The following is a 13956-nucleotide window of genomic DNA, read 5'->3' as shown; positions in this document are numbered from 1 at the left end:
AGACAGAGAGAGACAGAGAGAGAGAGAGAGAGAGAGCGAGAGAGAGAGAGAGAGAGAGAGAGAGAGAGAGACCCTCCCCCTGGATTAAGACTCAGCTCTGTAAGCCCTGACACAATCAGAGATGGAGACAGAGGCTGGGCATATTACCTAGTGTGGGGAAGGACCCTCAGAACATGGATCTATGGATGGAGAGGTGTATGTGTGGGGAGAGGGGAGGGGGAGGGAGACAGGCTGTGTGTGTGTCTGGGTGTGTTTGTGTGCGGGTGCATGTGTGTGTGTGTGTGCTTACACACTGTATGTTTGCGGATGGATTTCTGCACGTAGGTGCGCTTTCCTTGTAACCGAGTGGTTATGTTTGTACACGCTCGCTCGTTCACGCTGCTCATTCCATGGGTAAGTGAATGCTCCTACCATCGTCTCTCCCCAAGCAACTTCGACCGGTGTTTTGGCTTACCGCCCTGCGTACTGCTTGCATCCACAGCACTAAACTTGTGAGTCGGTGATCTCCGGCTCCGTTAGTAAAAGTTCCTCCAGGATCCATACAGGGTGTAAGTCCTCCGCCTTCTCTCTATTTAACCGTACCGGTGCATGTGTGATCAAGTCTGTGTTGCTTGTGTGTGCGTTTGCCATTTCACTGAAAGGAGCTTGTTTTCGGGAGGCGGGGTGTGGGTTGTGTTTGCGAACTCGTGTTAGCGCACAACAAGCCTGTAGCACGGCTAATACTAGACAGGAAAGAAAACGCCTCAAAGCGGACGAGGAATACAGATCAAGCACTACACTCCATGAACTACACAATCAACAAAAAGAGTTCTACAAAGATCTAACAGATCTGCAGGAAAATAACTTGAAGTCCTTCCTGCAACTCTCTGTGGATTGCACCAACAAAAGGGTTGATGGTCCGTTTAAGGACGTAATAGAATTTAAACACAGTTTGGAGTCTGAGGTGGAGGAGTTGAAAAGTGCGAAAGTCCCAAGTCAGACGGCATTCAAAACCACATCGGAGGATTTCGCAATCTTCCAAACACTTGGGCAAGCACTCTTCCAACGGAGGTTATCTCAACAACCAATCGAGGTACAGTAACATTTTAAAATCGATGGAAATGAGGACGTAAAGACTGAAACTTGGCTTGACACAGAAGTCAAGGCCAAGAAACTCCTGGCAGATCAACTCAAACTGGACCCTAAACTCATGGAGATGGAGAGGGCCCGTAGGAACAGCACTTTCCCTCCCCGATGGTCGGCCCAGATCTATGGTGGTGAAACTGCTCAGGCTCAAAGACGAGGACGGGAAGCAAAATCTTCATCGATGTAGACTTCTCCGAAATGATACGCCTCAAAAGAAAGGAACTGCTGCCACGACTAATTGAAGAACAAAAAAAAAAGGCAACATCGCATACCTGAAGTATGATCAGCTGGTTGTTCACCCACCCTCTCGTAGGCATATGGCAGGTGACTCCGCTATAGTCCACTGATTTGACACCCACGGACACACACCCACACATATCTTTCGTCTACTTTGTTCATGTGTTTCACCTAACACCAAAAACACACTGCTGTAACTGTCATAACACTCTGAAGTGTTCAGGGGTGTTGTGTGAACTGTGTCAATGTGCAGTGCCCCCCTATTGATAAAACTAACACAAATGTATGGTTATATTGGACATGTGAGGCATGCACTTCTACGTTTCTGTTTCACTCTCTGGATGATTCCGACTGTGTATCGCTCTTAGCTGGGCAGGATATCAACCCTAATAACACGGTCTTTAACCCGTTAGATATTAATGAAGCCAATTATAAATATAATGACTGTGTTGATCCAGATTCAAATTTCCTGAAATGTACCAGAAATAAGTGTATCACTTGTGATTACTATAATGTTAAGCAATTTAACAACCTGTAAAGCCGTTGATCTAATTCCAAGACAATCTTATTTTCTACCTTTTCCTTTGAACGTTCGCAGTCCTTTGAACGTTCGCAGTCATTTCAACGTTCGCAGTCATTTGAACGTTCGCAGTCATTTGAACGTTCGCAGTCATTTGAACGATCGCAGTCATTTGAACGATCGCAGTCATTTGAGCGTTCGCAGTCCTTTGAGCGTTCGCAGTCCTTTGAGCGTTCGCAGTCATTTGAACGTTCGCAGTCCTTTGAACGTTCGCAGTCATTTGAACGTTCGCAGTCATTTGAACGTTCGCAGACTCCAGATAGCTGGAGTATAAAGTATTCCCCCCAAAAATCCGATGTCAGTGATTGGTTCTCACTTTTAATAAATGTATGTTGTAATCACCTAATAGAAAACAAATGTTACCTTCATTATTACTCAAATCCAAGAATGATGCAAGGATATCAAGCACCTATATGTTTTTTTTTCGTAAAAACTACTCCACAGATATGACTCTTTTGTAACTCGTGGATAAAATCTTTATGTTTATGCAAACGGATGTGCATCTAACAGGGCCAAGATATCCTGTGGTGTGTCACAGCGTTTGATAATTGGACCTTTGTTATTCCTAATCTATATCAATGACCTTGCTGCTGGGTCTTCTACCGTACTTCCCATTGTCTTTGCTTGATGATACCAATTAGATTATATCACATAAGAATTTTGATTCACTAATTAATGAAGCCAACTCGGGTATGGCAACATTTTCTGAATGATTCCAGATAAACAAATGATCTTCAAATGTTTAAAAAATCGAACTATTGTATTCACTAGTAAGAATAAGAAATATTTTTTTGTTTAATATATATATTTTTTTTTAAGAGCCAGAATCTCAATTGGTGCGAATGAAATGGAACAAGTCACATCCACTAGATTCCTCAGAGCTCTAATTGATGAAAAGTTATCCTGGAAAGATCATATTCAATTTGTCTGTAGCAAAGTGATGAAATCTGTTGGTATCATCAGAAAGATTTGTGGTTTGTTTCATCAGGCTTGCTTCCTAACTCTATACTAAAGCTTAATTTACCCATATCTCATTTACTGTAATATTGTCTGGGCCAGTAAATATGACTCCTACCTACACAAATTACTCATCATACAAAATTAATTAGCAAAAATGTCTAATTACCTGGCTCCAGCTGCACCTTTGTTTAAGAAATTCAATATCCTGTCTATTTACAACATTAATGTACGCCAATTATACACTTTCATCTACAAATACTCATACCTCCCAGACAGTTTACCGAAACACTTCAAATAGTCTCTTCCAGGTTACTTCTGAAATCCATCTATATGACACCAGACACTGTGATAACCTTCACCCTCCCCACTGCCGCACCTCACATGGTCAGTTTCTCTATCAGATACAGAGGTACCATACTCTGGAATTCTTATCTTCACATTGCCAAAACCTCGTCATCCCTCAGTAACTTTAAGTGGAGACTGGGGGTCAGCCTGATGAATCAAACTACCCAACATTCCCCTCCATGTAGCCTGCCTAACGCACGCACGCACGCACGCACAATTTGTTTTCTTGTATACTGAGTATATCCTGTCCAATTAAAAAGAGTATGCTTTGTGTAACCGACTGATATTTCATTTCTTATTTTTGTACTTATATTCGTGGTGTGGTTTTCATATAAGCCCTTTTGGGCTTCCAACCTCAACTGCACACCATTTTTACCCGTTTTTGTTATCTGTACTGTTTTGTCTTTCACTTCTTTTCTTTGGTGCAAATAAATAAAACCTCAAACAAAAAAACAGGTATGCACCTGAGGAATGCCTAGGTAGTGCACCATGTTGTACAATCATGTCTGAGACCAGAAAGTGAACCATCGCCCACCAACCAGGCTAGAATTCTTTGCCAAGCAGTAACAACAATTGACTTTAGAAAGGACTTGGGTTTAATAGCAGCAACAACACCTGCAACAAAAAAAATGCAAACCGCTGAAGATAAACACACAACACAATCTGCCGCGCTTCACTTCGCTCTGTTTATGTCCTCATTACCACCATGAAAATGGAAACAGCTGGGCTGGAGCTGCTCACTAAAATCTCCACATGCCTATTGTCTTCTAGGGAAGCAGGGGATGAGGAGGAGGAGGAGGAGTAGGAGGAGAAAGCGAGAGCGCGTGGAGGACCGGACCCAGCTGTTGCCGGTGAGGGTGCGGCAGCGGTGAACAGGTGTCACTCCCACTGACGGTCTGCGTCTGGCTTCAACCCGTGCCCTTTCCCCCCCCCCTCCCCGAACATCCACCCACAGCTCCCTCACCCCCACCCCCCTCCTCGCCTGGCAGACTGCTTCTAGAAGACACTACCCCCCTCGCCCCCAACTCTGTCGAACCGCCGCCACTCAATCACATACTGAGACATTAGGCAAAGTTAAAACACTGTGGATGTATCAAATTACACCAATAACATAACACAAGAAGTATACATTTGAATTATGATTGAGTCAAAAGACATAGAAGTAATTACACAGTATGTGTGGGCATGTAAGAGTATGAAAGAGCTTGTAACGTGTGTTTGTATGTAGTGGCTCAGTCAGTAGTACACGGTGCTTGCAAAGCAAAGGCTCGCGGGTTGGATTCCCGCTGGGGCCACCTACACGTAAAATGCATGCACGCATGACTGCAAGTCGCTTTGGATAAAAGCATCTGCTAAATGCTATATACAGCATATTATATGTTATATTATGTAGCTAAGCTAAGCTAGGCTGACAATACAGTGGCTCCCTGTACAGTCAGTGTACTACAACTCCTATATATCTATCTTAGTCTTATCTTCAGGCCTTTGGCCACGTTGTCATTGTCTAAGATAGTGGCGTTAGAGGGATCGAGGCGTGTGCAGGTGCATAGAACGCAGGAGAGGCTGTAATTACTCTGGTGTCAGCGTTGCCGCGGCGACTCCTCCCAGGCATCCATAACCCGTCGTCCTGCCACGGGATAAACGCTGCGCCATCCATCACGTGCCCACTTGACAAATAACTTCTATAATAGAAGTTTTTTTTTTTTTTATGGGGGCCTGAATCAAGGACTTTCCCATGCATGCAAAAACGTGTCACAATTATTTATGGCTTGTGCTGAGACGCACAATATGTCATATCAAACTCCCATCATCCGCCCCCCCCGGCGCCCGCCTGTCGATATCTCTGCTGCTATCAATAATGTGGAACACCGCAGCGATAAGCCGCCAGGATTCGGAGGTCATTCCCGGCTGACGCGAGTGCGCATAGAGGGACACACACAGGCACTCATACACACTAGTCCTGCAGGCGGTTACAGACTGAATAGCAGAAAGAGCTAGGCTGAAACACACGCTCACACACACGCACGCTCACAGGCCTACACCTTCAATTATCCATATCATTTCTACCATAATCCCCCCCTCCGACTAAAACAACAATTACCAAAACAAAAATGAACCTGACCCATTTTGGAGAGAGGACAGACATGGATATACGTCTGCCAATCAAACGGCAGGTACGGTCATAGCCAAACAAAATGGTCAAAGACGAGTGAGCGTGGGAGTGTGCGCGTGTGTGTACATGCACGTGCGTGTGTGTTCGCTGGAACGAGTGGCAAACAGTGGAGGAAATATAGAAGGGAAAAAATGACAGAAAGGAAATCCCTGCACTGCAGCCTCCAAATCTGAGAGCTGTCAATCTGGGTGAGTGGCAACCCCTTTTGCCCAGAGAAAAGGCAATGCATTGGGGTTCCAGATAAGGCCCGCAACACCAGTGCCATGCCTGACAAAAAAAATGAGCTGCTTTTCCGTAGGCTACTTGAGTGCTGTCAATCAGCGTGACTGCCAGGTTCCCACATCGCCAGTGGAGAGACGTATAGAAGAAAAAACTGATTACAGAGGGGGGAGAGAGGAAGGGAGAGAGAGAGAGAGAGAGAGCGAGAGCGAGAGCGAGAGCGAGAGCGAGAGCGAGAAAGAGAGAGAGAGAGAGAGCATTAAGCTGGAGCTAGAGGAAAATGAATAAATACGATAAATATGATAATTGAAATGATGAGATTGTGGTACTTGGTGTTTTGGATTCTGCTACCCAGAAGGATTAGGCCCCATTCACTGTCATTTTCATTGTCGTGCTTCAACAACACACGCAGACAAACACACACACGCACACAATCCCACACAAACTCAAGTATATATTGCCTTTTTAACTAGTCCTATACTTTGCCAAAATCTCTTGGGTACTGACAACCCTTAAAATAAAACCAGCAACAACGTGCACAAACACACAAACAACAGCTCGTGGAACCACAGGATAACTTTGTCCTGTGAAGACACTAGATGTATGGTCCAGGAGAGGCAGCAACAGTAAATGATTACCTTTTTACAAGCTGGGCCTTTGTAATAAAACATGTCAGGAGAATATGATCAATTCACCAGTTCAGCGAAGATAGTATTTCTGAAGCCACAGAGAAAGAGAGGGGATCGCTATCAGGAGGGAAGCCAATGTCGGAATTCTTCACTGTCCAGAAGGGAGGGTGTTAGACCTGTGTTTGTGTGTGTGTGTTTGTGTGTGTGTATGGGGATAGGATAATGTGTGTATGGGGGATAGGAGGGTGTGTGTATGGGGATATGATAATGTGTGTATGGGGGATAGGAGGGTGTGTGTATGGGGATAGGATAATGTGTGTATGGGGGATAGGAGGGTGTGTGTATGGGATATGATAATGTGTGTATGGGGGATAGGAGGGTGTGTGTGTGGGGGGGGGGGGGATAGGAGGGTGTGTGTGTGTGGGGGATAAGAGGGTGTGTGTGTGTGGGAGATAGGAGGGTGTGTGTGTATGAGGGATGGATTCTCTGAACCTAGTGGACACAGATGAGACAGAAGAGTGTCACATCTATAGTCACCCTGCTTAACATAATGTCCCACCAAGCAGTGACTGGGGCTCGCCTCCTTGGACTGGTTATGCCCCTATCTCATTCCCCCTTTATCTCCCCCTTTCTGTCTCTCCTACTCTCGTTTTAAGCAGGTCATACATGCGTGTATCTCTGTGTGAGTGGTATGGCTTCAGGCTTATGTCTGTCTGTCTGTCCTACACACATACGAAAGCGCACACACACACACACACACACACACACCCGTCTTGCCCCAAACCCCATCCCTACTCTTTATCCAGCCCTAATACTCTGGAGTCTGTTCAGGTTATGTAGTCCAGCCCCAATACTCTGGAGTCTGCCCTGATAGACACACAGTCTGAGGCATATAGCCCAACTAGCGAACCACGCTGAAATCTCTCATTAAAAATGCACAGACTCCAGAAACACTTTTTTTTAATCCCCCCTTCTTTTCACAGGTGTCAAGAGAGATTTCATGGCCTGTGCCTATGTGTGGATTTGTCACACCCCTTTTTAGTGCTAATTTGCCCTTTTAGGTTTAATCTCTCTGTGAGTGGCTTTCCTCACCCTTTAATTAGACTACGGGGAACTGAAACCAACACCAAACACACACACAGAGAGACACAGGGGCATGCATGCACACGCACACACACAAGACACTCTGCTATTGTTCTCCATGGGCTCCTTTCACACACAGCTCTAGTCACTTACACAGGACTGAGACAGAAAGAGAGAACAAGACAGTGCCATAGATACAGTCAGTGTGGAGAGAGAGAGAGAGAGAGAGCATGTGTGTGGGCATGTGTGAAAGACAGAGAGAATGTTCAACTTTCACTTTTCCCTTCCCTATCTTGCAATTCTCTCTCTCTCTCTCTCTCTCTCTCGCTCTCTCTCTCTCTCTCTCTCTCTCTCTCTCTCTCCAAACAAAGCCTGAGCACTATAAAGAAGAATACAATAACAGAGGCGCTCGTTATGTGGAAATAAGAGGACAGTTAATTGGGGTCTGATAGCCTAATGGCAGCACTCTGATTACCAAGTGCTGCACATTGGGTCAAATTAGCCCAGTGATGCGCAACCAGGGGATTCAATTATGTTGGGAGAACAGAAGAAACCGCAGTGAAAGCTCCTAACAGGGGCACCGTAACAAGAAACATGGGACTCTGGTTAAAAAAAAAAAAAATGGCAATTGGTCTGTTGGTTGGGAAGTAAGACCAAAACGTTCCTGGATAGAACAGGAAGCCAATAAGCAGCCATGTTGTTATTACCATCACCGGTCCTGGGGCCTCGTTCAGGTGAATGTAACGTTGCAAGAATGTTGCAAGAATAGAACAGATATAGAATAGGTGAAAAGGTCTAAACAGTCATTTTAGAGACACTTAAAATAAGGGCTGTGTTGGTGTAAGCTTTACACTGGCGTTACGTTTCGATAACCATGTAAATCGCTCTCGGACAAGGAGACGTATCAATATATTCGGCTCTATTTACTCTCAGATTCAAACATGTTAATTAGCATCAAAGTAGACATCATGCAAGACTACGAATCCCTGCAAGCTCCCGCAAGGCATCTCTAGCTGACACCTTTGCTAACAGGTGGTGTCAATTAAAAAAAAAAAAAAAAATTGCCAATTTATGAATAAACAAAATTTTGCTAACAGATAGTTAATACAGAGATTCTTACCTTTGCTTCGATTCGGCCAGATGGCATTTGTAGTTCTTTATGATAGCCACATCCGAAGCTAATTAACATTTCATTTTGGGGGGGGGTCACCTTTTCCGAAAGAGATTTACACTGTTAGCAAAATGTCACACCCGGGTAAACACAGCCCTTTTTAAAATGTTTCTAAAATCCCCTATAGGAAAAATAAATAGTTGAAAAATGATTGGAACCATTTCCTTGTTTGACCCTTAGGTCTTATGAGTATTATGACTCATACTGTGGTACTCTATTGAAGTCGACATTTTAAACGGTTAAAGTAAGGGTTAGGGTTAGGGTTAAGGTTAGGGTTAGGGTTAAGGTTAGGGTTAGGGTTAGGGTTAAGGTTAAGGTTAGGGTTAAGGTTAGAGTTACGGTTAGGGTTAAGGTTAGGGTTAGGGTTAAGGTTAAGGTTAGGGTTAAGGTTAGGGTTAAGGTTAGGGTTAGGGATAAGGTTAGGGTTAAGGTTAGGGTTAGGGTTACGGTTAGGGTTAAGGTTAGGGTTAAGGTTAAGGATAGGGTTAAGGTTAGGGTTAAAGTTAAGGTTAAGGTTAAGGTTAGGGTTAAGGTTAAGGATAGGGTTAAGGTTAGGGTTAAAGTTAGGGTTAAGGTTAAGGTTAGGGTTAAAGTTAGGGTAGGGACGTCCCAAGGCACCCGGGTAGCACTAACCGGTAGAATAGAAGGAAAGTGTAAGCTGTATTCATCACATTTCTATCTGCAACGTTCTACATTTACATTTACATTTTTAGTCATTTAGCAGACGCTCTTATCCAGAGCGACTTACAGTAGAGTGCATACATTTTATTACATTTTACATACTGAGACAAGGATATCCCTACCGGCCAAACCCTCCCTAACCCGGACGACGCTATGCCAATTGTGCGTCGCCCCACGGACCTCCCGGTTGCGGCCGGCTGCGACAGAGCCTGGGCGCGAACCCAGCCCAGCCTGGGCGCGAACCCAGAGACTCTGGTGGCGCAGCTAGCACTGCGATGCAGTGCCCTAGACCACTGCGCCACCCGGGAGGCTTCTAGAATGTTTCTGAGCGTGGCCCATGTAAAAAAGGATTTAAAAACTAAGGTGTTTTATCGTCACATAGATGGGATAGGTGCAGTGAAATGTGTTGTTTTACAGGGTCAGTAATAATAATACGCCGCCCCTGGGGCAAATTACGGTTAAGGCCCTTGCTCAAGGGCACAGACAGATTTTTCTATTTGTTACCTCGGTTATTCGAACCAGTGACCTTTCGGTTACTGCCCCAACGATCTAACCTCTAGGCTACCTGACACCCCATGTAGATTCTCTCGAGCTGAAGGTCAAGGGTTCCAGTACTGACAGGGGTTAATGGTCAGGGGAGAGATAGATTCCCCCAGGCAGAGAGCAACACGGTGGTGTTATAAGGCTTGTGTTGACCGAGTCAAAAGGGGGACCGGTGCGAGATAGACACAATCGCAAACCAATACTCCTCTCTACCACAATCCCTCTCTCTCTCTCTCTCTCTCTGTCCCTCCCTCCCTCTCTAACTCCCTCTCTATATCGCTCTATCCCCCTCCCTCTCTCTCTCTCATTAGCCCCCACCCTCTCATCTTTTTCTGTCCATCGCTGTCTACTGTCTATAGTAGTGTCTGTAGCGAGGGGAGATGGGCGACTGAATAATGGAGGAGGTCTTATAGGAGCCGGCTGGTCCCATATCCAACGTCCCGTGCCGGGAGAGAGGTGCCTCTCGGGAAACACCCCTGTAGCTGTCACTCACACCACATGGAGGACGGCGTCTGTGTGTGTTTGAATGTGTGTGTCTGTGTGTGTTTGAATGCGTGTGTCTTCGAATGTGTGTTTCCGTGTGTGTTTGAATGTGTGTGTCTGTGTGTGTGCGTGTGTGTTTTCAGACAAGGCCCCGTCATCCCCAGACACACACACACTTCTCTGACCTCATCCTCTGACCCCTACAGTACACACTGTGACCTTTCCATCATCCAATCATCACTCAGAGCCAAAGTCAGGGGCACGAGGGGGGGGGGGCTTTTGTAATAGTGCACGATATAAGGAATAGTATAATTTCAGAAGTAGCCATGGATAAAAAGAGGGAACCAGTAGCCACTGACTCTATTCCCTATATTCCCTATAGTGCAAATAGGGCTCTGGTCAAAAGTAGTGCACTACATACTAAAAAAGGGGGTCATTTCAGAAGAAGCCACTGAAAAACCAAGAGAGAACCAACCAAGAGCCACTAGTCCCACAGTTTCTCTTACATACATACATACATACATACATACATACATACATACATACATACATACATACATACATACATACATACATACATACATACATACATACATACATACATATATAGGCCTATAGACTGGTTGTCAGTCTGTCCCCTGAATGGCCACTAAATACCACGAGAGAGTGGCTCTCAGAGTGGAGCGAAGTGGAACAAACAAAGGCCTGTTTGTCGCAGGCTGATGTGTGATGAATGTGTCCGTTCATGCTCGTCGGAGCAGGTCATTATGCAGGAAACGCCGGCTTTGCCTAGCCCGAGCCGAGTGGCCCCCGTGCCCGCATCCGTTTACTGGGCCGCACGCCACTGCATGCGCCGTCTCTCTTCCCAAACCGTTTGGCTTTTCACTCCCTCCCTAGCCGTCCCCTGGGGCACACTCGCACTGAGCGGCACTCTCTGCGTCTCTGCCGTGACACCTCAATCAGGCCTACTGTAACGTGTGGAGCGTGGGGATGGGGGAGAGTCAACATCCAAATACACAAATAAGCCTCCCAGAGAGGGACTGAGAGAGGGGGGGGAGACAGAGAGAGGGAGAGAGAGAGAAAACAATAGAGAGAGAGAGGCAGAGGCAAAGACAAACAAGCGAGTCCCCTGATAGTTGAATAGTCTCTACCGTGCTCTGTCGGAGGGGAGACTCTCTTTCCAGAGCTCATGTCTTGGGTTGCAAAAAACTGTGATGTATTTCCAGGAAGAAAAACAGGCCCAAAGAAAGCCAGCAGGGAACCAAAAAGGTGTTCACCACGGGGGAAATCTCCAATTAACACCCGGCACTGCAATCAGCTTCAAGCCCTTGCATGCAGGTGTGCTGCACTCAACGTGTGTTTGTGTGAACGTGACGGGAAGGGACAGAGAGACACAAAGACACACTGTCTTCAGAGTTTATTTGGTTTTGTTCCATCTGTTCAGACAACACATTGTATTAACATGTTCCTGATATTGTCTTCACACTGTAAAACGCAGGTGTGTTCGTGCCAACGACTACAGACAAAAAGGCAGACGGGAAACAGATGAACTAAGGGACAAGCAGAGATAAAGACACATTGAAAGACCAAGATATACATTTCGGAGCCTTATAAACATAGATTTTTCTTCCAAACGTCTCGCTGCAACAAGTCCATTGTTAATGTCGCAAACTCTCTCTCAGGGTGACGCCAAGTCCCGAGATGTTGGGTTTATTGTCTACGCTTCAAATTGACACTTTATTGACACTTTAAATACCCACTTTATTCCTAGAATAAACACATAACACACACACACACACACACACACACACACACACACACACACACACACACACACACACACACACACACACACACACACACACACACACACACACACACACACACACACACAACAGGGGTGGGATATTTCATTAGATGCTGAAGGGACAGAGAGAGAGAGAGCGAGAGAGAGAAACAGAAAGAGAGAGCAATGGGGGAACAATACACAGAGCGAGAGAGAAATAGCGATAGCGGGGGAGCGAGAGAGCAAGAGAGAGAGAGAGATATGGGGAGGGTAGAAAGCAAGAAGAAAGGACTAAAGTAAAACCATTTGAAAAACAGTTTTTTTTGCTTGCAATATCACATAACAACAAACATGCATACAAATGAATTTGCCTGATGGTTCAGATACGGCATTATTACATCATTTAAGAAGGGGCCCTTTTGCAAACCTCTACGGTAGCCATCGGTCTTGTATTATTAGGGCAAACAGAAACTGAACTAACTAGGAACAATGCCTTGAAGACGTGCTGCAGCCGGCCACTAAGTAGCACATCCGGACACATCATTACGAGCCATTTGATTGCCGTGCCCTCGAGATGCGCAATTAGAAGTCCACAATTGGGGAGATTTTTTACAATTAAACAGTGGCATGAAGACCCTCTAACAATGCTAATGATGACTTATGACCTGTGTGGGTACGAAAGGGCATTGTATTACGTGTTCTTGTTAAGCCTAACACCTGCACAAGAACAACAGTGGAGATCCTCCGTTTAACTATAAGGTATGGTGCCTTTCCTGTAGCTCGACTATCACCGCTAGCCTTGTGACGTCGCAGCGCACATCTCAGAAGCACTGCCACTTCCCTGCGCCCTATCTCTGTGTCCATCTCACGAGGAAGACAATTGTCATTACCATTTTACTTAAAAAAATTGCCCTAATCATATTCTCCTGGTTTCTTTCATATTTTTTTCGAATCATAATTTCCCTCCGTCATCTCTGGCTGGCTCTAATTCCCTCCTCTCTCCCTCCTCCGTTTGCAGAGGACCTCTCTTTTCATCCCTGAGAAGGGCTTTAATTCGAAGTGCGACTGCGTTGAATAAAGAAAGGCTGAAAAAAAGAAGAAGAAAAAGAGGCAGAGATGGCACCGAGAGGAGCGCCGCAGACGCCCGAGTGTCAATCAATTGCGGCTGTGAGGGGCCCGTGACTGGGCTACGGAGGAGAAAGAGAGGAGAGAGAGAGAGTCTGTGTTTGATCTGTGTCTTTCAAAGGGAAAACAGCAGGAAGGGCCTTCACAGACGATTTGCCTCTCCCTGCCAGCCCCATCCTGACAGAGAGCAATCACAAGCAGGTTAATTCAACATCTACCTTCTTCATCTCCCCCCCCCCCCGCTCTCCTTTCTTTTGGTCTCGTTCTGTCGACTCGGATGAAACATTGCTTCCCTCTTTCAGAGCCCCGCAAGAGCACTTTAAAACACAAACAGACCTTCTTTCAACCTTCTGTAGGTGTGGGGGTGGGGGGGGTTGGGGGGTAGAGTGGGGGTTAAGGGTGTCTAGGGGGGTGAGCCAGAGTGTAAGGGAATAAGAAGCAGGTATTTTGCCAACCATAAGTCTGTGTAAGGCAAAGAGAGGCCAACAGTCAGCAGATTCAGTACACAGAGACAAAACACAGACCCATCCTGTCTCCATAGAAACTAAAGAAATAAAGCCACAGTGTTTCCTTCTCCATGCTCTATGGCCATGTTCCTCACCCCAGTAATGGTATCCTCTCCTGGCCAACGTCTGTGTCCCGGGCACTATTTTTGACCAGAACCCTTATGGACCCTGGTCAAAAGGAGTGCAGGAAATAGGGAATAGGCCACCATTTGGGACGCAACCTTGGACTGGAGCGGCTAGCTACCACATGCTTTACTATCCAGAGGGCGCCAGGTCAGAGGGATAACAGGATAAAAGGTGTCCTTTCGGC

At 45.8% G+C, this 13956-nt stretch overlaps 1 protein-coding gene across 1 annotated transcript in view; it reads right to left on the bottom strand.

Annotated features, from left to right (window-relative positions):
- The window catches only part of LOC120031253 (zinc finger protein 407-like), a 94330-nt gene that overhangs the window by 33529 nt on the left and 46845 nt on the right, over positions 1-13956 (bottom strand). The window lies entirely within an intron of this gene.

This window comes from Salvelinus namaycush, chromosome 37 (assembly GCF_016432855.1).
Source record: "Salvelinus namaycush isolate Seneca chromosome 37, SaNama_1.0, whole genome shotgun sequence".
Lineage (NCBI taxonomy): Eukaryota > Metazoa > Chordata > Actinopteri > Salmoniformes > Salmonidae > Salvelinus > Salvelinus namaycush.
The sequence above is the reverse complement of the archived record's forward strand: the minus strand, read 5'-3'. Positions and strand labels throughout refer to the sequence as shown.